We start from the raw sequence: 24,720 nt of genomic DNA, 5'->3' as shown, positions 1-24,720 counted from the left end.
CACGAATACATATTTCTCGAAATCTATGAAATCTAAGAAACAACTAATCGCGTCAAGATTACAGTTATTATATTCGCTATTGCGGAAACTTTAACTCGGAAACTTTGCTAAAAATCTCCACGTCAAATGTTTATCGTCCGTAACAAACATAACATAATAAAAACAAAAAAGTCATGTCTTGTATTGCCAGTAATACATCTTAATATTCCCTTCAATATCTTTTTCGTAAAGTCCTTTCAGAATACAGACACAGGTGGCCGGAAGCCAACCTATATTGTGAAGTGTCAGACAAACTTTTGTATCGACGTCACATTTTTTACTTCATATTTAAAACTTCAGTGGGAGACCACGGCTCCCTGGTTTTACGATAATAATTTAACATGGCAATATTTTATAGCAAATAATTGGCGTATTGGTTATTGGGTCGAAAAATGTTGGTGATACAGGTTTGGTTTATTAAAAGTTGGTTGATTTGTGAAGTGGAGATTTTAATGATGTTTATATTTAATGGGTATTAATAAAGTACTTACAATCGTGAATTTATTGGTTACTGATAAATGAAAATGTAACTACTTTATTTAATGTAAGTAAAACAATGATTTTTACTCTTATTATATTATTAACCAGTTCCTGCCCACAACTTCGCCGGTATGAAAAGATTTCCAATTCCAAACTATCACATTCATAATATCAGTAAGAAATGTTATTCCACACAAACACGAAATAAAAGAAATGTTGGCGTATATAAACTGCATAATGAGACCAACTTTCTATTAGGTATACAGTGTATACAAAACAAATAGTTGCTTCAATATTCACATTAAGTCAGCCACAAAAAACAAACTACGTAATTAACACTGTTTATCCTAAGTCTTAAATAATTCACTCATAAAACAGAACAAAGTTCTACAATCTCGATTGTTTGCATTTCATACAGCACTGTATTATCTCGTGCGAAACATAAATCAGAATTACATACAACGTGTATCCAAACGCTACTCTCTAGTTCCCAAGCTAATTACTGCTGCATTCACAATCACCTTTTTTTACGACGACACACGAAGCTACATTTAAAATTTCACAGGAAAACTTGATACATACCCCTAGAGGCCATAAAACACCTCGTATTCAAGGATGAAACTGCACTAGATATAATTTTTATACTTGCATCATAAAAACGCCATTCGAACTAAAATCCTCTCGCGCAGTGGATCAAACTTTGAGTAATTTGAAACTATAGTTTAAGCTCAGCTTAAACGGTTGATTAACGAGGTGATTTAGTAGAAAGTTGGCAACTTTCAAGAGGAACTATCACCGCTCAAATCGTAGGACTTTTAATTTTAAAACCGGATTTTCAATTTTCTTGAAAGGATGAGTAAGTTTTTAATTGGCAAACGCGTGATTAAGGTTTTTGTTGGAACTGTTTTAATATAATCTTCTTTACTCTGAAATGAAGATAAATGGAAGTGTTTAATAACTAGTTTTTAATGAAATTATGTCACTATGTTATTCGTAGAATATTTGATTAATTTGAATTTGTGTTAAAGGTCAATATTGTAGACACTAATGATTGAAACAGAATTACTTGATGGGATAGGTTTGATAACGTCCATGACACTATGGTTTTAGTGACCACGGCATTCTGCGCGCAGGGGTTATAGGTTTGTTTCCTTTAAGTAAAAATATTGAGTTATCTACAGTTTTTTTCGTGTCCGTTGTCTATAAGAACAATATGAAACCTTGACACAAAATAATTATTGAGTGCGGAAATGTTCCTTAAAAGGGGTTTTCTAGCCATTTGTTAACACAACTAACAATAAACTTTTCAAAAACAATCCCATAGCAAAACAACGACCTACTTAATAAAAAGCCACAAAAATCATTTAATATTGTATACGAATGACAGTCGATTCTAAGTCTGGTGATTAATTAGTCGTTTTATTGTTAACACATGGAACCACAACAAAGCACCGTGCACCTATCGATTTGTTAGCTGTCACTTTAAACGGATTTTTTTACGAGGTTTCGTATACATTGGCGAGTTGGCCGTAAATGTTTTCTTTTCTAGCACAATGTACTCGTTGCATTATGTATTAAATTCACAATATGCAATCATTTTAACTTTATGCGTTTGATCATTTTAGTTTGTTGAATACCTTGTGAGTGGACAAGACACGATCCTCGAGATCCTTCACTGTCAGAACTCAGAATGCTTAGCCTTGAGGAGAACAAAACATGGAAGTTGTGGGTATATTATTATAAATACTTTTTATTGTCTAGAGACTTACAAAATTCGACCATTAATTAACTTAAAAATGGCACATTTTATTTTGATATAAATACAGAGATTTTTCCGATTATACTAATGCTAATAACCTTTTGCAAACGTATTTGTTTGCAACAACACTTTGCATTATCTGACGGTGTACGAAAATTACTCTACTGGTTTCACTGTTAACATCTAGTGAAACTCAAACATAACGATAGAGTTTGCACGGTGTCGATAGTCTTTCTCATACTGCGATATTGGTATCAAATCCGCCAATGAATACAAGGCTTTACAGTTAAATGTACCGAACGATGTCAGTGATTGGATAAAAAATGGTAACTGCCGTGTCGGTGGAACTATTTTGCAAAAACTGTAACGTAGTTTGCGTACACTGAATTTATAACAATGTAGGGAATAAGTAGGTTATTCTGATAGTGCGGAAAGAAATTTGTTTATGATGTAAAGTCTGCCCGCATATGAAAGTAGTTGGCGTATGGAATGGTAATGTTAGAGTCGACTAGAAGAGTCCTAATATCTTTTCAATGAGTATTCGTAGGGAAAAGTTATAAATAATACTGAAAATTACATACATATATACGTAAAATCATTTTTTGTCGTAGGGGAGAGCAAGAGACTAAAAAGCAGTGGAAATTATCCCATTCCAAAATCATTAAATAGTTATATCATTGGAAATAGCTAGGCTCAATTGTGTGAGGGTGACTGAAATTCTATAGGAAAGTCCTATATCCAATAGACCTTTGGCTAATATGACTATTTTGATGGTATCATTGACATGGAACGTTTCTTAAAAGTATTCTTTGAAATATATTTAAGATGATAAAAATAATAAAACAAGAGCAATTCTTCGTAAGGGAGTTGCCTTTAAAAAATAGCTATCGGGAAAAAAAAAAAAATATTCATAATTCTTTTTAAGAAGTGCCTCGGTTAAAAAAGCAGGTACAAGCGATTCAGCAAGCATCGTATCTACCGCCATGCAAATGATAATCAAATCAAATCAATATTATTATGCAATGAAAATACTTGGTACTATTGCAGTTACCGAATTCTATTAAATATGTTTATTCAGTTTGGAATTGTTCACCTATGAAGTTTAGATAAGGGCTGCTTTATCTTGCATGCCAAGTCGAGTATTATTGGAAATAATATTATGATACATAATTTCATAGACTAACGGTACAGCCAAGTGGTAATGTTAGTCTCCCACGCAACATTTCAGTTCACATTTCGAATTTTTTTGAGGTAGTCTGTCTAAGAAATTTTGGCTTGAAGAAAGAAATTTATAGCCAACGTTTCTCAAAGATTGTTTTCTTAAAAAGTTGTCCAATTAACATAAGATTCATACAGTCATACAGGTCCCTTGCATTCAAAATAAGACAGAGTATCAATGTTCTATAAAAATATTATATCTGATCAGCGCCTCTAGTGGGCACCAAAATAGTTGAATTGTCTTCATTACAGCAATTTAAATTATTAATAGGTCTCTATAATACGACTGCTGCTATTGTACGTCAATAAAGAAAGTTTTTTTTTACGAATAATTTGGTAGACATTTCGTTATACGAAATTCTTGCCAACTATATTTTTTAAATTCTAATAAGCCAATTCACAAAACTAGATTGATTATATTATTGGCTTCAGCCTATGAAATAAAAAGACTGGGTCGAGGCTGAAATAAATTTGCCTAGGTAATTGAGCTCGTGAAATAATACCTAAGATATAGGAAAGAATAACAATGAGTCTTCTGGTTCAATAAACACAGTATTGTTAGTTTCTTTTGAAATTATGTTAATGATATTGTGTAGAAAAAAAATTATGTTTGTAGGCATTTCTTTGAAAATTAATGTTTCATTTGTGTTACTATTTGGATTTAATTGCTATTATTTACGTATTAACTTTTGAATTTCCTTATGTAGCGGTAATGAGGGCAACTTCTGGGTTATAGAGTTTTCTTCTCCAGCAAGGTCAAAAGAGTTTTCCTTGATAACACCTTTTCTTTACAATTACTTAAGCACAACTGTCCTTTTTTTACAATTCTGCCTAGTTTTTACTAATTTAATTCAACTGTTTAGTGGTAAAAGTAAATAAATAAAGCACAATTATATGTTTTTAGCTTCTATAACCATGTTGAAAAGATAAAATACTTCAGTAACCAGAGTAGAGGGACCAAGTAAAAAACTCTGAAATATCAGATCCCTGTTACAATCGCACATTCATTCAGTTTGACGGCAATTAATAATTAAACCATGTTTCATCAATATTTCCCATAATTTTTCCATGCGTATGATAATATGATGTTATTTATATAGAAAACCTCATTCAGAAAATTAAACTTTCCGATATTATAAAATTAATTAAACAATGAAGAGTTTGCTTACAGAATTTCATTACATATTGCGGTTGAAAATTAATGATACATTAATATGAGTAAGAAAATATTGAATGGGTTTCACGTGAACACGGGTGTAAATAGATTGATTCATATTATGTATTGCACGACCAATTTGATGTTATATTTAATTAGCTTGTACTGTAGCTCTATTAGTTCGGATTGGAAGTTCCGAATTGACGATTTAAGGTCATATAGAAATACTAGCTGACCCGCGCAACTTCGCTTGCGTTACATAAGCGTTTAAAAATTTTCCCCGTTTTTGTAACATTTTTCACTGGTACTATGCTCCTATTGGTAGTAGCGTGATGATATATAGCCTATAACCTTCCTCGATAAATGGACTATCTAACACTGAAAGAATTTTTCAAATCGGACCAGTAGTTCCTGAGATTAGCGCGTTCAAACAAACAAACAAACAAACAAACAAACAAACAAACAAACAAACAAACAAACAAACAAACAAACTCTTCAGCTTTATAATATTATATATAAATATATAAATATATAATATATATATATAATATATATAGTATAGATAATTCGTGAGGAATATAATATGTCTTACATATTTACATTAAAATTAATACCAACATACTAATTTTCAACTGTTTTAAAATCAAGAGTCAAATTTATTTCACTGTTATTTATTTAGATAAGAGCTGTGTTATACAGACAATATAAATATCGTAGACTAATTTCTGTGACAAATACTAAAGTCCTATCCTTTGCTCTCATTAGAATTTAGATCACTTTTTTATTTCATGCTAGGTATATCTATCTTTTTTAGGTAGAACTTGTATTGTTTTACTATTAAAATTCCGACCGCAATAACTAACAACAACCTTACAGTATTTGTCATATTTTCCCAGCAATAAAACCTTCTTCTCCTAAGCCGAACTACCTGGGTTATTATAGCAGACTTTGCCTAGAGACTGCACGCAAATACTACAGCTCATTACTAGACAGAGATTGTCCCAGATGGGAATTCTAGGCACGACGGCAGCGCTCTTAGATAATAAGGTTCAAGGAAAAATACGAACAAATGAATCGTTGTTTTAAAGTTGAATAAAGGCTTTTTTTTCTGCTACTTGATAAGACTGACGGCGTGTTTTATTTTGTTATGAGTAGATAGTGTTATAATATCTTTGTATTAAAACACATTTAATACAAATGTATTATAATTATATAAGTTAATTTGACGTTTGAGTTAACTGCCTTCATGGCGCAGTGTTTTGTTCGCCACGCCGCTATCATTGCCTCGGGAAGTCGTGGGATCGATTCCTATATGTGACAATTATTTGTGCGATCCACGAATAATTGTTTCGGGTCTGGCTGTACTTTGTGTCGTTGTTTGTATGTTTGTAAAAGTCCTCGCGAAACAAGAGCAATTCTTAGTAGAAGAGGTCCTTGAAAAAAAAAACTTTACGTTGAAAACTAATAGGTTTTTGTTAATGTTTCTGATGTCACGCTTAGAATTATCGAAAATGTAGGCTGTCTGTAGGTATCTGTTTGTGCTATATGATAGGGGGCGAGTCTTCTATCATTTACTTGGTGCGTTAAAGACCTTCGAGTTTGTATTGAAGTTACTAAGAAAAAAGGCGTCTGAGCTCTTTCAACCTTAATACCGTTCACAGGAACTAGTTAAGACATCATTAGTAATCATTTCTGTTATATTAATTTACTAAGAAAAATACTGAATGAAAATACAATTTATTGGTTCGCAGGAATTTTAACGACAATACATAATATTACGTAACGCGATTCAATCCACAGTCGGTATTATCGAGTACCAAAAGTTTGACACATAAAATGTACTGAAAAAGTAGTTCATATTATGTTGCCCGCTACAGGCGCTAATCAGATTTTGCATTCAATATTTTTCGATAGTTGATAGTCATAGAGAATCGCGCTACGGATTATTTTATTTTAAAGGTCGTTTTCATATAATTATAGTGGCGATTGGTGGCCTAGCCACCATTGTAGGCTCTATTTCAACACTAATTCTGAAAACTATAGGACAGTAAAAAGAGAAAAAAAACACTTTTAATGCAATTGTATCTTACGACATTAAATACAAAAAAAGCAACAAATCAAATTCCCTGTTCTACAAGCTACCACCATTTTTATGGTAGATATAGGTACATAATATGTATTTACTAAACTATGTAATGTCATTGACACGACATAATAAAAGCAAATTTTGAAATTACATACACAAACAAAACACCGCCCACTCACCTCATGAATGTGACACTTTAATTACCGTGGAGTAATTTTCCACGTTCTATGGCCTTGAAAATAATCTAAAGTTTCTCGTCAAAACACATATCAAAATACTTTTAATTAATGAAATCATATATCCATTGTAGAAAGACAGATTTGTTTTTCTAGAAACGCTGCGAAAATTACCATGGCATAAAATATTGACTTCTCTTATCGGAATCTTTTGCGAATACAATGCAGTTTCAGCAATAAACATAGACCTACAAAATCTAGACGTTTACTCAAAATGAACCTGAATGCTATCATTATGTTAAATAGGACACGTATTTTTTCCTATATCTGACTTCAACCATGCACTTTTTCTTGGATTACTTGACGTTTCGGCGCAGTTCACACTAACCGCTGTTGCGTTAGTTTTTCTAAAATATCAACATCATCATCATCATCAATATCATTAGGTAAGCAATAACAATGCGAGTCTGAAATCATCAGAATCTGCAGAAAACACTCGAAATTCCTTCCCCAAAAATACCTTCGGTACCCTCAAACTAATTTTACAAATTGCGCCTCACATATCTCACGAATAGAACTCATAATTATAAGGCATGTGATCAATTTACCCGCTACTTGAACTCCAGTAATGAGCTACTTATGTTCTCCACTTTCATAATTAATTGCCTCCTGATAAATTATTCAGTACGGAAAGCCGAAGCTATTACTAGAAGGTGTATTCTGTTACGATCGATGCGGGTAGAACAACATATTATAATGAGGCATGATATTGTGGGAGAATGATAAATATTTGAGAAATATGTGCTGAAAGGTACATGTTGGGGTAAAATGTTTTTGTTTTGGTGCAGTAGTTTCGCCACTATTAGGGTTTCATGGAACAAATTACACGCTATAATATTGTCATAATTATATATAGACTTTAAAAACATTTTTTAAAGTCTTACCCTCTTATTCATAAAAATATATAAAGTTATGAAAGGCTTATAAATGGCTTTTGTTTTTTTCAGTCCTTAGCGAAATGAAAAAGAGAAAACATATTATATGTAGTTATTACAGTAGTTTTTTGACTAAAATAGGTTTATAGTGTTTACGAATAAGAGGTTTATAATAAGAGTCCCAGTTGCTCTAGAAACGAATGTATCCTTTTATGGAACGGGTTTCTGACATTACATTAGTATCAGAGAATATTAATATAAACCCGTTCTGACGTATTTACCATATTAAATACTTTATAAAACGCTAGCGTTGCGTTTTCCTTTTTTTTTAATAAATAATTTTTGATAATTTGTATTAAATATTAACATTCAAAAAAGTAATCAAACGCTACGCGGCAAGCTACTACAACTTCTATTCCTTTTTTATTATTTTACTTACCACACAAAATAAACTACTAATCAAATTTCCTTTGAACATGCTTAGTATTAGGACATTAATTTTAATGAACACAAAATAAGTTGTGAAGGCACTAAATACATTAATAGTCAAAAAATTATATCCTATTAAGGTCAAAAAATAACTTTGAAAAGACGATGTTAATTCTTTTACGTAGCTGTACGCTCAGAATATGCCCTCGGAACATCTTAAAAGTACGTGAATGTTATAGGTAATCTAATTTGTTTCATAATTACGGAGTAATTCATTACTTGGCGGGGAATTCGTAATAATTATGACCGTTGTTTCTCGGAACTTTTCGGGTGACATTTTGTTGTATCTAAATAAATATCTTTGTATATACGTGTGAAATGTTTTGGTATTCAGGTGTACAGGTTTGGGAGTATTGCAGAAATTATGTTATTATAAATGAAGAAGTAATTATCAGGTAGTAAGTATTTGCCACCCATGCAATAGTCCTCTCACAGATATTCAAAGCTATAATATTTATAATTTTGATATATATTTTTTTACACACATGTTTTCAACTATTGACATTTGCATGCAGTTGTACGCAGTTACAGATGAAGTCTGGATTTATTTATGTTTTAAGTTTATTGCTGTAATAATGAACAAAAAGCTTTTGAAAAAACAGTGCTTAAAGAAAAAAACTCGGTAGAATTCAAGGAATAATACTTTATTCCGGGAGTCCGGGAGACCAATGTCCAGTAGTAGAATAGTTATATACTCTACTTTATTATGTACCAACAGTGGCTATAAGCTGACACTCTATAACATTTGCCTTAAGGCTATAACCCTATCTTGGTTCGCTTTGGGAGCCAATTACGGAACGCTAGTCGCTCTATTGAGTAACTATTGCTAGTATAATGCATTTAGTATTGTAATGTTGTACGAGCGTGAATATTAGGAACTTAAACTTTAGTATTCGTTGGATATTCATTTATTATATATCACTTTAGTCTTACGCAGTCAATGATAACGTAGCGTCTTTAGTTCTTCGGACTTCTTCGGATTCGGCATTGATTGTAGTTTCGTAATAGGGAACGAATTAGTGTAATATAAAATATCTTTAAATCAATTTTATTTATCGAAGCAGTGATAACCGTGTGGTTTAAGTTGGCACATCCCACTCAAGTGGTTGCAGGTTTGAAGCCCAAGCAACACACCAATACCTTTTCTGAAGTTATGTGTGAGTTAGAAATAATTATCACTTGCTCTAACGGTGTAGGAAAACATCGTCATGGAACGTAGCATGCTTAAAATTTATTTAATACATTTATTGAGGGCATGCAAAGTTCACTAGAGCTGATCGAACATGCGTTTGTGATATTACTATCCGTCAAGAATTGTTTAAGTCAAATTTTGAGGAATGAATGTATTCCTCATAATGTTTTTCTTCGCTATTAAATCCGGGATTTTCATTTTAAACTCACACATGCTAAAAAAAGTAAATTTTAAAGTTACGATACAATTTTCTAAGGACATAACACTATACTAAACCGCAAGCTTATTAAGATAGGTATCGATAACAGTACAGTAAACAGTATTTTAATAACAGCCACGTTCGCCCTACTTGTTCCGCACAGAAGTTTTATCGTACGCTAAGACTAGGGTTTGCTTTAGTTGCGTCTTTTATCTGAGATGTGCTTCGCATATTCAATGGGAACTGTAGTTTTTCTTTATTATTTATTGTATTAAACCTAGTGGAGATTGAGTGGATCACGAGATCTCTGGATACGCATATAGATAGGATTTATTTAAAACCATTTTGTCCCAATGCTGGGCAAGAGTTTACTTTCGAACAAGGGAGGGTTTTATCACGATGTTTTCTTTCAGCGTTAGAGCAGGATAATTACTTCTAATACACACATAACTTCAAAAAATCATTGGTGAGCTGCCTCGTGTTGCCGAACCATCGACCGCTTGGGTTGGAGGCGCAAATTTGTCGAATAGTAAATACTTGTTCTTTGATTAAAATACCTTAATATGGAATGAAAATCTGAATAGTGTAGTATCTTCATACTCATCAAATGTCGGTGTAGTTGTATAACGGTTAACATACACACAAACTTTAGATTTTATAATATTGGAATCGTTTTGTTACGGTTCCTTTTTTGTTCTTCTTTTTCAATTGTCCACGACAGCTGCAAGAAATTTAATATCGCCTCTTGTTCTCATTCTAGAAGATTCTTCATTGTATCTTAAAACAGTATAAAATAATAATACAAGCGCAATTGTACAAGAAATGCAGCTACTGCCAATTACGCTGTCGTGTACTCGCGTCCAAATCTTAACGTTCCAGCTCTGAGCCAGTTAATGGCCGTGATTTATCGATCTGACAAACAACTGCAGTATATCTTACTTGATCCCCGATGTTCTTTGTATTGCTACAAGGTAGGTCCAAATTATGGTACGTTGTTGCAGATTAATGTCTAATTTGCTCGCCAGTTGATAGAGTACTTATGTTTTTTTTTACAAAATCTGTTGTTTTTGTAAAAGGAAGGCACGGTTTCACCACTTTTGAATAGGTGTCAAATACCTATAGTTTATCACATACAATTTTGTCATTTTCTTTACACATTTACTGTTACTTAATATTGTGGATAGGTTATCCGACACTACTTCACAAATTGCGAAACTGGCTTTAAATTGATAATAGTATATGTGTTTTGTTGAAATAAAGTAACGTTGGTAAGTAGGTAGAAAGATTTCCGGAATTTTATGTCAGTTTACTTTATCTAAATTGCTATTGCTACTAAATATAATTCAATGCAAAGAAGTAATTACCTTGAAATTGTAATAATCATATGCTGATTAACTATACTACTGTTATTAAGTTCGATATTTTGAATAATATTACATTCCTAAATTACTATGACAAGGAAAGGCAATTAATGTGTGTAAAAGGATATAACTATAAACAAAATTCAATATTTGCTTCGAAATCATATTAATCGTTTTCAAAAGCCCAATTACCTACCTATTAAAAAATAACACGAGAAATTATGCGCAGTTTAGGTTCGTGTTTCAAACATAATTTTGAACAACGTCATCTGTTATCACTTATTGCAATTTAGTTTTACGCCTTGGAACCCCTACTAACATCACTCACTATACTCCTCACAATACTCCTTCCAATTAGGTTCGAAAAACTGTAATGTAACTCATTTAAAGCGACCGATTCTGTGGTTCTTTATTATCATTTTGCACAGCCCAATTCTTCCAACGGTTTAATTTTAGTAATTATTTAATTGAAATTTCATCTTTTTTTATGAAGACACTATTTGACTCGTACAATCCCAACAAACTCACTTTATCAGGTTGTGTCATAGGTAGTAATTTTGACTCCTTTTTTTACTTTTACCATAGTGAGTAAGCTATTACAGGCTGTCATCGTTTATTATATGTTACAATGTGAACTTGAACGATAATTATGAAAGTAGTTGTTAATAGTGACATATCACTATCGTCTCGATTAACTACGAACTCGATCGAGTTTTACTAGTAGGGGTTAGAATCAAGCCTGTGTAATTTTCTGTGCTCTGTAATAGTTTTCCTTGGCGTAATCGATGGTGTTACGGTGTAATGACGCCGTGCGATATGCTTATCGTAATGAACACTTGTTTGGTGCAGTTTTTACGTTATTACTGGTGAAAAAAAATAGTGGAACAACTTTGTAGCATGCACTGTTTTTATTCTCGTATTTTGAAAGTTGTATTTTTGCATTAATTATTTTAGAAGGAAGTAATGATGTCTGTTATGAGGGAGACAGACTTATTATAGATTTTGGGCATACATAATAATATACTGAAACTAGACATTTAAGGACAAGGAGTGCAGTGGTTAAGATGTTAAAACGCCGCTTCCACAGTGCACGGAGATAGTCGATTCGATTCCCACGCACAGCAATTATTTCGTATATGGACCGGGTTGACTTTGTGCCTATCGTGTAAATGTATGCAACGTCTAAGTTGAAGAAAGAACGTGAAGTGTACACAAAAAATGTTTAATTATCTTGCACGGATTAAAAACAAAAAATAAAGGGACTTAATTATTATGTAACTGGAAACTAGTGTTATTACTATCTCTTTATTTTTCTGTTTTTCATGTCCTCTTTGCTGTTCAAATTTACATATGGCGTCAGGAAGTGATGCAGACAGAAGTTCCGTTGAAATATTCAATTGCCATGTGTAAATTGGAAGTCTGCTTCCGATTATATCACTTTAGTAGTTTTATGCATTTTTAACCAATTGTTTTAATCGGTTGGCAAACTATTAATTTTATTAGGAAGGTAATATTTGACGATGACTTTATTGTTCCCTAAATGATATTTAAGAGGTATGCTAAGTACCCGATTCGGGTATATTTAAGAAGAAAAGTGTAGAGTCTTAATAAGGTCCAGGCCAGTCGAGTAATATGCAATGGTTCAAATTAAAAGGCATGTCATACAGAGTTAAAACAACGTACAAAAATGTCAGTTTTCAAAAGCTTTAACTAGTCGACACACACAAACAAAACGTTCCAATCAAAGTATTAGTCTAAATCCGGTATAGCATTTGTCAAACAACGCCGGGATCGTTTTTATTCAAAACATAATCCTATCAATATTTAGATATACGTGTATGTTAACTAACATTCTAAAATGTTTCCACGTGAGAATTATGCTACAATGACCGTTTATAAAACTTTTATATGCAATTTTAAGGGTATTGATGAGTTATTAAGAAAAACTAGGGTAGTGAATTTTATAGGTTTATTAACATTTTTGCTTAGCTATGTATTGTTGAGTACATCATTGGCAATATAAAAATAATATAAACAAAGATGAAAGTTATTACAGTCTGTGCATTACCAAGCATTAGCTGAAAATTCACACAAACCAAAATAAATTAATAGACATGCAACGCGAAAACAAAAAAGGCAAATTTTGCTTTATGAAAAATAAAAACCGGACAGATTAAATATAAAATATTAACAAAAACCAAATAATTCTTGAAATTAAAAACCAAAATGTACCAAAAAGGCCTTTTATTGAAAAAAACCTTCTACAAAGTATTTCCTTTAAAATATTATTATAAAGCGAAATGAGAAAGGCCTATATTGAATTAAATACGGTAACAGTTGAATATTTTAACGTCTGCATTGACGTAGGTGACTGACGGCACAGAAAATGGTTTTCCATGTCCACTGTTATATTGAAGGCAGAAATTAAATCTCGCTGCAGCAATTTTCGGATTGTAAAAGAATTTAACGACTTTGTAGTATCTATTTTAAAAAGGCGATTTTGTGATCTATTTTTCAAAAGACTAGAATAAAAAAAAAGATATCTGCACATGATTCAATTTTGCTTTAGTTTTGGCAAGTTTTTTGATTTTTCCGAAACTACAGCAAAAGTGAATTATATTTTTATTAAAGTTTCGAAGTTTATTTAAAACATTGTAACAATAACGTACAAAATAAACATTTGTCTGGTGTAGAAGAAAACTGTGTTTCTGTACACATAACTGGACTTATCATTCTGTAAAAAAAGTCAAATATATATTTTCTAAATAAGTTTCTCGAAAAATATTTATTGGTTTTTAATTACCTTGATACATTTTTAAATTATATTTAACTGCGTATTTAATTTTCTACTGCACGTCTTTTTATGTTCAATTGATCGCTTTTCTATGCGCGACATGTGGGATTAATGTCGTTCATTTATTGAATAGATTGTTTACAACGTAACATATGCTTTGATAATATAATCACAAATGTTCACAAATACGGGTATAACTATACATAAGTTTAATAACCATCAAAATAAACTAATTTCATAGCACTAACTAATTTTGCAGCTGCCGTTATACCTTTCCATTGTAAGTTTCCTATATTAATCCACTTTCTAAGGGCTGTCTTGATTATGCCTTCAAAACACAATCATGTTGTCAAAAGTGTCATTAAGTTTACGACACAATAAATCGTCTGAATCAAAACACGGGTGGCTGTTAACCCTTTGCTGAACAATTTGTGATGTGGGGTCTTTTGGACCCCATTTCGGAAGTTGCGCGATTTGCACGGGTTAATGTTGAATTTATGTCGAATATGCTGTTGTATGTGACTTGGTGTTATGGTGACCATGAGGTGGACACTGTATATACATACATCAAACCTTTTATATCCGAAGGCATTTCATCGCTGTCGGAAATCAATTAAGTTGTTTACATACATACGTAACATTACGCTGGTTATACCCGAAAGTGTGGGTAAGAAGTGTATGAAATACATCCGCGTTTCGCCATTTACTATGTTAGTTCCATGTAATAGCGCGTGAGCCTACTGCCATTTTGTGCCATTAACTTGCGATGTATCGTGTACCACAATTTTTCCTCAAGTCTATGGAGGATCATTTTAAAGATTAAGGCAGTAATACAATACCCAAACTATACAAAATATTATGTATGTTACTTCTCTATAAATACTACATAATAATATGTCACTGGTCAAATATACCGCACTAACAGAGTACTGAACAAAATAAACACATTGTTGCTTCAATACACACGAGCAAACATATAGTCACCCTACAGAACCAATATGCGTGCGTAACCCATAAACATGTGCTAGGCTAATCCCACGTTCTTGAAGTCCTGACCTTTGATTTAATAAGTTTACAACTGACCGAACTTGGTATTACGTTAATTAAATGTTTCCTTTATTAGTTTGTACTTGCGGCCGAATTGGGGCCCTAACTTCCGAGTATCCAATTTCTCTACAATTTGCTTAAGGGTTTAGCCTGTTGTGAACTTTTAAAGCAAAGTTTGCTCGGTCGGTTTATTCGCTGGATTTTTGTTGATATTGTTCTTAATGTAATCGCGGTTGAGAGCACGTTTCGGTTTTCGAAGCTTTGAATAATAATAGCAGTTGGATAAATAAAAGGGGTAATCACGGACCATTGACTATGGTTTTGAGTTGCTATCGTCAATGTTATGTCTTTTCTCCGTTATATCTTAACAAATTTCATCTCAATAAGTTGAATCGTTTAACATCGAAAGCGTGACAAACAAACCGACCAACGAATGGACGGACGGATTTGTTTGATTAAAAAAAGCATTTTTCAAAGCTAGAACCTGTTATTGTATGATATTATGGGTATTTATATAGTATCAAAATTCGTGATCGCTACATCCCTATAGGAAAAATTTTTTTTTTGAATTCAAACTAATTATATTTCCCGACGACCATAATATTAATATTAAGACTTACTTCCTTCCTTAAACTTAGAATCAATACTCGATCAGTCCCTCAATCGGCAGCGGCACGTGTAAGACAAAGTATCAAGTGTATAGGCAATACTGCACAATTAGCGCGCGTCTAATACCGTTGCGTGTGGAGTTACCAATTATTTTTCACCTTAGAGGCATAAAGGATTCATATATGTGTTACGGGAAGAGTAAGGAAGTAGGAAGCTCAGTGGATTATATATGTGCATATACAGTGATTTATACCAAGTGTATGGAAATAGTAAAGTTGACTATTTACGACCAATCGCTGCTAACACACAGACAATCCAAATAAGATATTATTCATTCTGCACGATATTTTTCTTTGAAGTACTAAAATATATTTACTTGTGATAAGACGTACCTAATTTTTTTTTGTATTTTCTGGGAAGAATAGTGTCCTGAATATTTATAATGATTTAAACATCTCTAGAACAATAAAACACATTACTACTTACACAGAACCAAAAACGTAACTCAAACCTAATAAGTGTAGTAAAATCAGTATAAATAGCTATCGTCACATACTCAATCGTACTAGTAAAATAGTGTCACGGATATTTTAAAACAAATTTAATCAAAAACAAAAACTCACTCGTGTTTGCTCTTCAAATTGTTTGAACCTAACATAACTAAACAATTGGATACAACACTGTAATCCTAAACAAATGTATTGTGAACTCAATATTTTCATGGACAGTTTTACCTTTCATTTGTTTGGCAATCAATATCAACTTGTTTTTGTTTGTACACTTCAGTCAGCTCGGTGAAGTGTTTTGTGAATATCTATTGGATTTGTAATTGTAATTCATTGCGTAGTTAATTGCCTTTATGGTCCAGTCGGTAGTGTATACGACTGCCACGCAGAGGTCTGGGGTTCGAAAAAAGTCCTTTCTGAGATGTTCTGATAAGAATTTCTCAGAGATTAGTAGACGTGGTCGTGTCAGTTTATCTGTCCCACTGGACTATTAAGGGAATAAATAGTGTTTCTGTGTATTGTGCACACAAAGCTAAATAATATCGAAATCATTAAATCACACGACTATTAATTATTATCGCAACTTTTTTTTATTAAATGGTTCTAACACGAAAAATCCTTATGCCAAAACCGAAAACCTAAAATTACATACAGCTAAATATAAAAATCGTAAAGTAATCAAGCAAGTAACGCCAGAACATTTTTCCTCACATCACAAAGTTCTTGATGCCCTGTTCACACAAAAGGCAGGATGCCTACATACATATTCAGAGTGCTAACAGCATTCATCGAAGACATGGTTGCCATTGATTTATGAAATTGTGCCAATTCACCACTACCATGAAACGAATGCGACTTTCGAATGGTCATTGACCATATTTTATTTACATTACTCATTTATCTCGTGACTGTCAGATACTTTACACTACGTTCACACGGAGTCGTGTCTTACTCTATCGGATCAGATTTTGCAGGATCCTAAATCCGACGGAACCGTTTTAAGATTCCCACGAACGTTCAGTTTTAGGAACTGAACGTTCGTGTGAACTACAGAAAAACAAATGGCACTGACCCGGAGCCTGACACGATACCGTGTGACCGTAGCGTTAGTCAAAACCTATAATCAATCAATTTTGTAAAGCAAATGTTTCAGACGTCTTATTGTTTATCAAAAGTATATCTTGTGCATTCAAGACTCACAGCTAGCAAAAACTATTTGAAGTCGAATTCTGCGGTATCCGTGTTGAAAAGACCACGAACTCATGTCACTTTGTGACCACAGCCAGTGTAAGCTGTATCAAAATGTCAGGTAAATATGCTTAATGGCATTAATCTTCGCGTAACGACAGTTAAAAGCCCACGCTTTATTGAGGAATAATTAATTTGTTCCATAACAAGCATGACTGAAATGTCAATTTACAATATGAGTTCGAGTGGCAAAGTCATTACTTACTGTTCCTAAGCTAACGAGTATTCAACCGTTACAAAAGAGATAAATAGTGCATATAAAGAATACTTCGATAGTAAACCCATAGTAGTGTTATTGGCCGTCAGTCATTCCAATTATAGGAGTACAATACATCAATCTTCCAGACAGGGAGCAAACACCGCTCGCGATGATATTGCATGCATTAATGCGCTGCAGATAGTGGCGATGTGAAAACTTCTATCAATGAAGTTGAGCGTCGCCGTCGTTCAGTCCTTAGTAAAAGTCTTTCGTTAAGGTTTTTGTTTTGGTCATCCTTTGTTGTTGGTAATTGTAATAATCATAATATATATATAAGAGGACCTCAAAGGTTCGTTACCATTTACGGTTATTGCTCTTATATGTTTTGCAGTTACCTACTTTTCAGATATTTTTATTAATATAACGCACGTTGATAAGTCGACAGAACTCAAATGAGGTAAATAGATTCAGATCTCGGAATCATTAAGTATACCACGCTGGAAGTTAACGAAATATGTAATTCTTCAAGAACTGCTTAAAAATTATAAAGCAAGCAAGCGACTTTTCCTCACGACACTAAAATGTAGTGCGCCTGTATTCCATTCATTTCTTTTAACTGGTAATAAAAACAACAGCGACCTCCACAATTCAGACGTTGCTTTAGAACGCGAGCCCTAAAATGCAGAAATCATTTTAAAATCAGAAACTCAAAAAGCTAATCTTGAAGCGGCCAATTTTTCAAAGTAACTGCACTAAATTCTGCAGCGAAAACCGAACAGTATAATGAGAATAATATTTTCTGGAACGTTCACTTGCAAAATTATCGTGGAGTTGGTAAAGTGTGATATTACTGGTTAGAGGCGGTTCGGAGCGATTACTGCGACAAGTGCACGCGCACCTGACACGCTATAGTGATATACTGTGATTGTAGAGTATGGAAAACACTTTTATGGAAGAATACATGAGAGCGTTTAGTGTAATGATTTCCTTTTCAAAGTTCTTTGCGTATCAGTCTAAACTCCTTGAAGAAATGTATTTTACCAAGTTTGAGATTTCATATAAGGTTTGACTACTATTGTTCCTTCGGTTTGTAGAAGGTACAGAAACGATGGAAATATAAGACAGCAGGAATTTTTCAATAACAATGTGAAAAATCCCAATGTCTTTTGAGAGTTTTTATTAAGTAATATTATAGTTGTAAATATGAGTTGGTTTGTAGCTCTTCTTGCAAGACGGCTAAATTTTTTGGCTAAAATGTATACTAGGTTTCATTTAGGTGAAGGAAATGGATCCTAAGTATTCCGTGAGCGGATACACGGGCATAAGCTAACTTCGTATAAATACTCTAATCTGTATTTACTTTAACGCGTCCCAGTAAATGTTTTAGTCATAGCGTGTGACGTTTAGTTATAATTGCCGTCCTTTTTGTTGTAATAGAATAAATATTACGGTTTACAGTTATGGTAGCGTTTGTCTTTATTTTGTGTGGGCGGGAAATGTCACGCGTGTAGGTAATGGACTTAGTAGTAGTATGTCATAATACTTACGGTCAAATAGTGAAAAGTATTTTTGTTGTTACAATATACTTGAAAATTACAGAAATGGTGAGTTTACCACCCTTAAAAAACCCGGAGAACATTTTTTATTTCCAATTGTTTGTTCGTACAGATCAATAAATTGAGCACAATCGTAAAGTATCCGTTTGTTTAATACTTATTAGGTTTTTTTAACAAACGCTAAGTTTGTTTATGCAACTTGCAAATTAACTTAAATAAATCTTAATTTAATATATAACACTCACTCAAATTGTATGTTTGAAAGATACATAATATAACCGAAAATCATATTTTCAAGACCTTGAATAGTTTCAGTCGATGTAAATTTTGATACAAACGAGTTCTACAAAACTTACACGATGCGGTCTAGTTTCCAACGGCTTAATCTAACTTATTTCATAACATACGCTGCCTAAAAAACTTTAAACATGACCGCTACTCGCTGACGTGAACACTAAAACTTTACTTGTTCTGAGTTCGGCTTGCTACACACATATTCGGTCCGGCATTAATCGGCCTAGCCGGACGGCATAATCGAACATAATAATATGAAGATGAACCCAATTGGCATAAGCCGAACAAGAGAGTCGAGTCGGTTTTGTTCGATATTTCCGAACCGAACGTGCCGAACCGAATACCTGTGTAGAACGTTACGTAACATTTTACAGGAAAGTAGTTAATTTTATTGGAACTAGGTTAACAATTAGTCAGTGATTTCGCGCTTCGATTTAAGGTGTTTTATTGCGCTCACACCCTCAACGTTCCTGACGTTCCACAACAACGTTAGTTTTAATGCCTACTACAGAGTTCACACATACAAAAATCAACTTTATATCTTTGAACGTAAGGTTGGAAATGCATCAACAAATATGTTTAGAAGAACACGTTAGCCTGGTCGAATAAATATCTTTTTCCGGAGATTCTTTATCGTGTCCGGAATGGTTCCGGTGCTGATGTAAAAATAATTGTTCGGAACCCTCTTTTTATGGGTTCCGTGAGGATGAACGTGAATCTGGATTTTTCTGGAGTGGATTTAGATATTTTTATCGTTTTTAATGCGATACGATTATTGCGCAAGCTTTTGCGTAATCGTGTACTTATTTATTAAATAGAATACATAACGTAACAGGTTACATAGAGAAGTGAAGTTAATGCTTGTGGTATTTCCTGCAGATTTACTGTAGAACTCTTGCTTGGAACGTTAAAACTTATGGGATTATAATTTTTAACCAGCTTACTTTTAGTGTGCTGATTTCAGAAAAGAACATATTTATTAAACAGAAATTAATGAACTCATAAAAATAAATGAAGAATTTATTACAGAAGCAATAATTGAATTCTATCTCATTCTTACTTCCCAATAACAATATGTATAAAATAAATAAATAAATAAACGAAATCAGGTATCAAAAGATAAATGCACTGTAAAATAAAGTTGAAGACTTCTTCCTCATAATACTGAACTGTTGATTACCTCGAGTTAGCAAGACAATTTCTCAACGGCCATTACATGAACTAAAGACTGGAAGTGCGAATCCTACTCGGAAACTTTCTCTTCTGACACTTTTGTTTTAAGAACTGCACTTGCAGGTGCGATGAGCTGATGCTACACAGCTGTATCTATGTTTCTGTATAATTTTGTGTGGGGCTTACTTTTAATTAGATGATTTAGAGTTTCTGAGTACATTTAGCGGTAGTTTATCTATTCAATAGCGTTTTTTTTTTGTATGAAGTTTAACGCTATTGAATAGATAAACTGCGCCTAAATGTACCTCAGAATCCGGGGGTTAAAAATTGTGATGTTATCAGTTTATTATTGTTGGTCATGTATATTTTGATTTAATACAGACATTTATTAAATAAACACTTGCTAGGGGCTTATGTATTGAAACTTGAACTGCTAAATCGATTTAGGTACAAATTGGTAAGTATGTAGTCTACAAAGCGTATGCTATTTATGAAACAAAAAAATTCATTTGACCGTGACCCTTAATTATATTTCTTTATTTCACTTCTTCAGTCGTAAAATTGTTCAACAAAAAAACTATACTAATAAACCCAAATAACAATTCAAAAGCAAAACTCTAAACAAAATAAACCCTTTGCTAAACTCCCCACTATTAGTAAAAGCATCTTGGCTTACTTTCCGAGTTAGTAACTAAATAATAAAATTCCGTGCCGTTAATTTTCCGCCTTGACACTTCGAAGAAACGGTGGAACTTTCCAGAAAACTTCCACTATGACGTTCAATGGATTGGTGTTGTGAATGAAAAACATCGCAAGAATATGTTATTTCAATAATGGATTGTGATGAAATGTATAGTTGATATTGTTTTATTCAGGCACTAAGAATGGACGTTTCGGTTCGAACTAGATATCATATCATAACATTTTCAAAAAGGCATATCTTTTGTGCTCAAAAAAGATGTAATGTCTTATATAATGTAATATTAGGAAAAAATGTGTTTCAATAAAAATATTCAAATAGAATCCTCTATTTTCAGGTACACTATTGATCCAGATTCAAATCTGAAAAGAACATCTCGGATTCCAGTTACGTAATAAGGTCATATAGATTACAACCATGTACGCAATACTACAACCAAAAATAGATTTCCACCTTCCTATTAGCATAGCAACTGACAGAGCTATAAACACGCATACGAAAAAAACAACCCCACATTACCCGAAATTCAACCCTAAAATTTCCTCCCCAGGGTTGAATTTGGGTTAACAGTGTTGGTAGTGAATGTCGTAAGTTCAAGGTCTTCGTGTGCAGTTTACGTAAAACGATTCAAAATGGCTTAATTGTACGACGTCAAGTACTACTTGACACAGCTAATTGAAATAGACATGCTTTTAGCTAAGTATTTAGACTTTTGTTAAATCTAGGTTGACACAGTTTTAGTTTAGGATTACAGTAGATGAATGTGATGGAGAGAAGCTGTTTTAATTTGAAATAGATACGCGCTTATTATGTCGTGGTACAGGACGGGCAGATAAAAGGAGTGCCAATGTTTTTGTCAAAATCAATACGAAAAATTTGTTCACAAAGTTTAAGTATTAGAGACATTATCTTTTTAGTTTTAAGGGAACCGTTTATGGTAACCAAAGATTACTGTTTATTATTTCAACAGTTTTCACAATTTCTATTTGTAAAATGTAACTGATCTCAATCTACAAGTATCTCCCATCGACCATATCCATATTTTCGTATATTTTGTAGAATAGAGAATTTCTATTGTGACTCATCCATTCTCCGAAAAATCCTTTTCACCAGAAAAGTATCAATCAAAATAAATCCCCGAAAGCAATTTGGTAAAACAATAATATCGCGCATAAAGCGTCAAAAATCCCAAAAACGTACATTCATAATCTTCATTCAGTGAAGGATATGTAGAATTTCGAATGTGGAGTCCGAATGGATAGCTTATGATAAATGTATTGCCATTCTAAGGACAATAGCTGCTTTGTGGATTTGATTAATGGCAGTTTTAAAAGCCCACCCCTAAATGGCAATAAAAAAATATGTCGCAGCCAGATTTCTTTCTGTGAGGCTTGAAAACAGATTGCTCACCGCGACTGATTAATTGATATGAATCGTGGGTTGTAAAATACCCGTGAAATGAGAGTGTTAAACGGTAGGTTTAGATGGTTATTTGATTTAAGTGCTCCTGTATTTGATTGGCCTTGTTGACGATGTATTGGTTTTTCATTAATTTTGTCATTTTTTTTCGGGGTAACTGTACTGGATTTTGTTTGAGTGATTTAGATTTATATTGTATTGCCAGTATTTTGTCAAGTATTGGAAAAAGGGAAAGTATAAATATGAAACACGATACCTATCAGTTGAAAAAAAATAATTTCATGTTATGCTGTATTAGCGTCCAGAGATAAAATATTCGAATTTTTATAATAGCATGGCGATCTATATAACACGTGGAGTGGACGGTAGATAACCATTTTGTTTAATTTCTTTTCAATCTGAATAGATCAAAGACAGCAAGTTTTGAAGGCGAACGATATTTCGAGATCTATAGAAAAAGTTAACAAGAAAAATACAAAATTAGCCAGTATTTACGATCATTAAGAACGAGGAAGCGATTGAAAATAGTTAAGAGGCTTTAGAAACAAATGTTACCAGTCGTAGATGTTTTTCTTAGTCTCGAAAGGCCACGCCAAATTCTACTTTTCCCAGAATAAAATAAATCAAAGTAAACAAAAGCTTCAAACAACTTACGAATATTAGACAAACACTTGAAAGAAAAATACATACTAAAGATGAAATAATAAGCTTTGATAGAATTGAGTACGACAATAGTCTAGTTGTACAAAGGGCATTGACCCTTAAACTCTTAAAAAGGAATTTATAAGAGGTCAAAGTTAGAAATGTGTGGAAAAGCAAGGCTGTGAAAGGTAATGCTCGTCACGCACGGAGTAACTCGGTGAAAGCAGCAGATGGATGTGACGGTATATTCCTAGGCTTTGCTTTTTTCACTTCGGAAACTTTTGAGTGTCATAATCTGAAAGAGTCTTATCGTGATGTTTGATTCAAACAGATTCAAAACTCTCCAAACATTAGACGTGATGGAGTTGAAATTATTGAGGTTTATGAGTAAGAGGCCGCTATTTTTTATATCTCACGTAATCGATTGCGGTCTCAGGAGACAATCAGTTATAAATAGGTATTGCTTTCCTTAATATTTAAAAAAAAAAAATTCACGTTTAACGAATTCATTTTCGTTACCACCATCATTGAACCAATTGAAGATAATTTAGTATCATTAATTATCACTAATCAATCTGTTTTAAAAAAATATTGGTCAAAGGTTAATCTATCAATAACAATTAAATGATCCCATGACAAAACAATAAACAGCATCAATATCCGTCATAATACTCTACAGAATATGACACGAGGAAGTATTTGCTATGATAACAGAGAGTCCAGCAAAATAATCAACGCAACCAACGAACGCCACACTTTTTACTCGCACTGTAAGCGAGAATACGAACAAGTTTGCTCGCGTTAACAAGCTGCGTTAGATCTGGACGTGATTCCGTGCACGCCACCTGATTTATTTGTGTTCGAGTTGAACTTCTCAGTTCAGACATGACCCCTTTTTAAATTACTGTATTTTTTATTCAAGTTATGAGGACTGCATTGAAGTTATGACTTTATTATTATCTGGCTATTTTTCCTAAGTTCTAAGATCTTTAGGATAACGTTCACAATAATATAATTCTAACAACGCAATTATTGCGTTGTTAGAATTATAGTTGCAACTTACTAATAATATTAAGGTATTCATATTCTTTTGACCTATTGATCATATACCGAAAAGTAAGCCTTAATTGCCGCTCAGAAGTCGGTAGATTATCAAAGGTTAAGCAACCTTTGACAATTTTTTTATTTAAGAAATAGATGACCGCTTACATTTTATTTGAGATTCTCCCTGCTTTGGAAGGCGCGCTAAAATTGAAGAAGGAAACCTGTCACTAAGCCAGTCATTTATCGGGCAATCAAATAACCTTAGTACTGTGAAGAAAATCCATACAAAAAAGATTATGACAATTTCAAACAGTTTCCGGCAAACGTGATCGTAATAGTACCATGTGTTACATTTGCATGACTATTAACTCAACACAATGTTCTTAGTCTAACCCTTAT

Source organism: Anticarsia gemmatalis, chromosome 12, assembly GCF_050436995.1.
Source record: "Anticarsia gemmatalis isolate Benzon Research Colony breed Stoneville strain chromosome 12, ilAntGemm2 primary, whole genome shotgun sequence".
Taxonomy (NCBI): Eukaryota; Metazoa; Arthropoda; class Insecta; order Lepidoptera; family Erebidae; genus Anticarsia; species Anticarsia gemmatalis.
The sequence above is the reverse complement of the archived record's forward strand: the minus strand, read 5'-3'. Positions refer to the sequence as shown.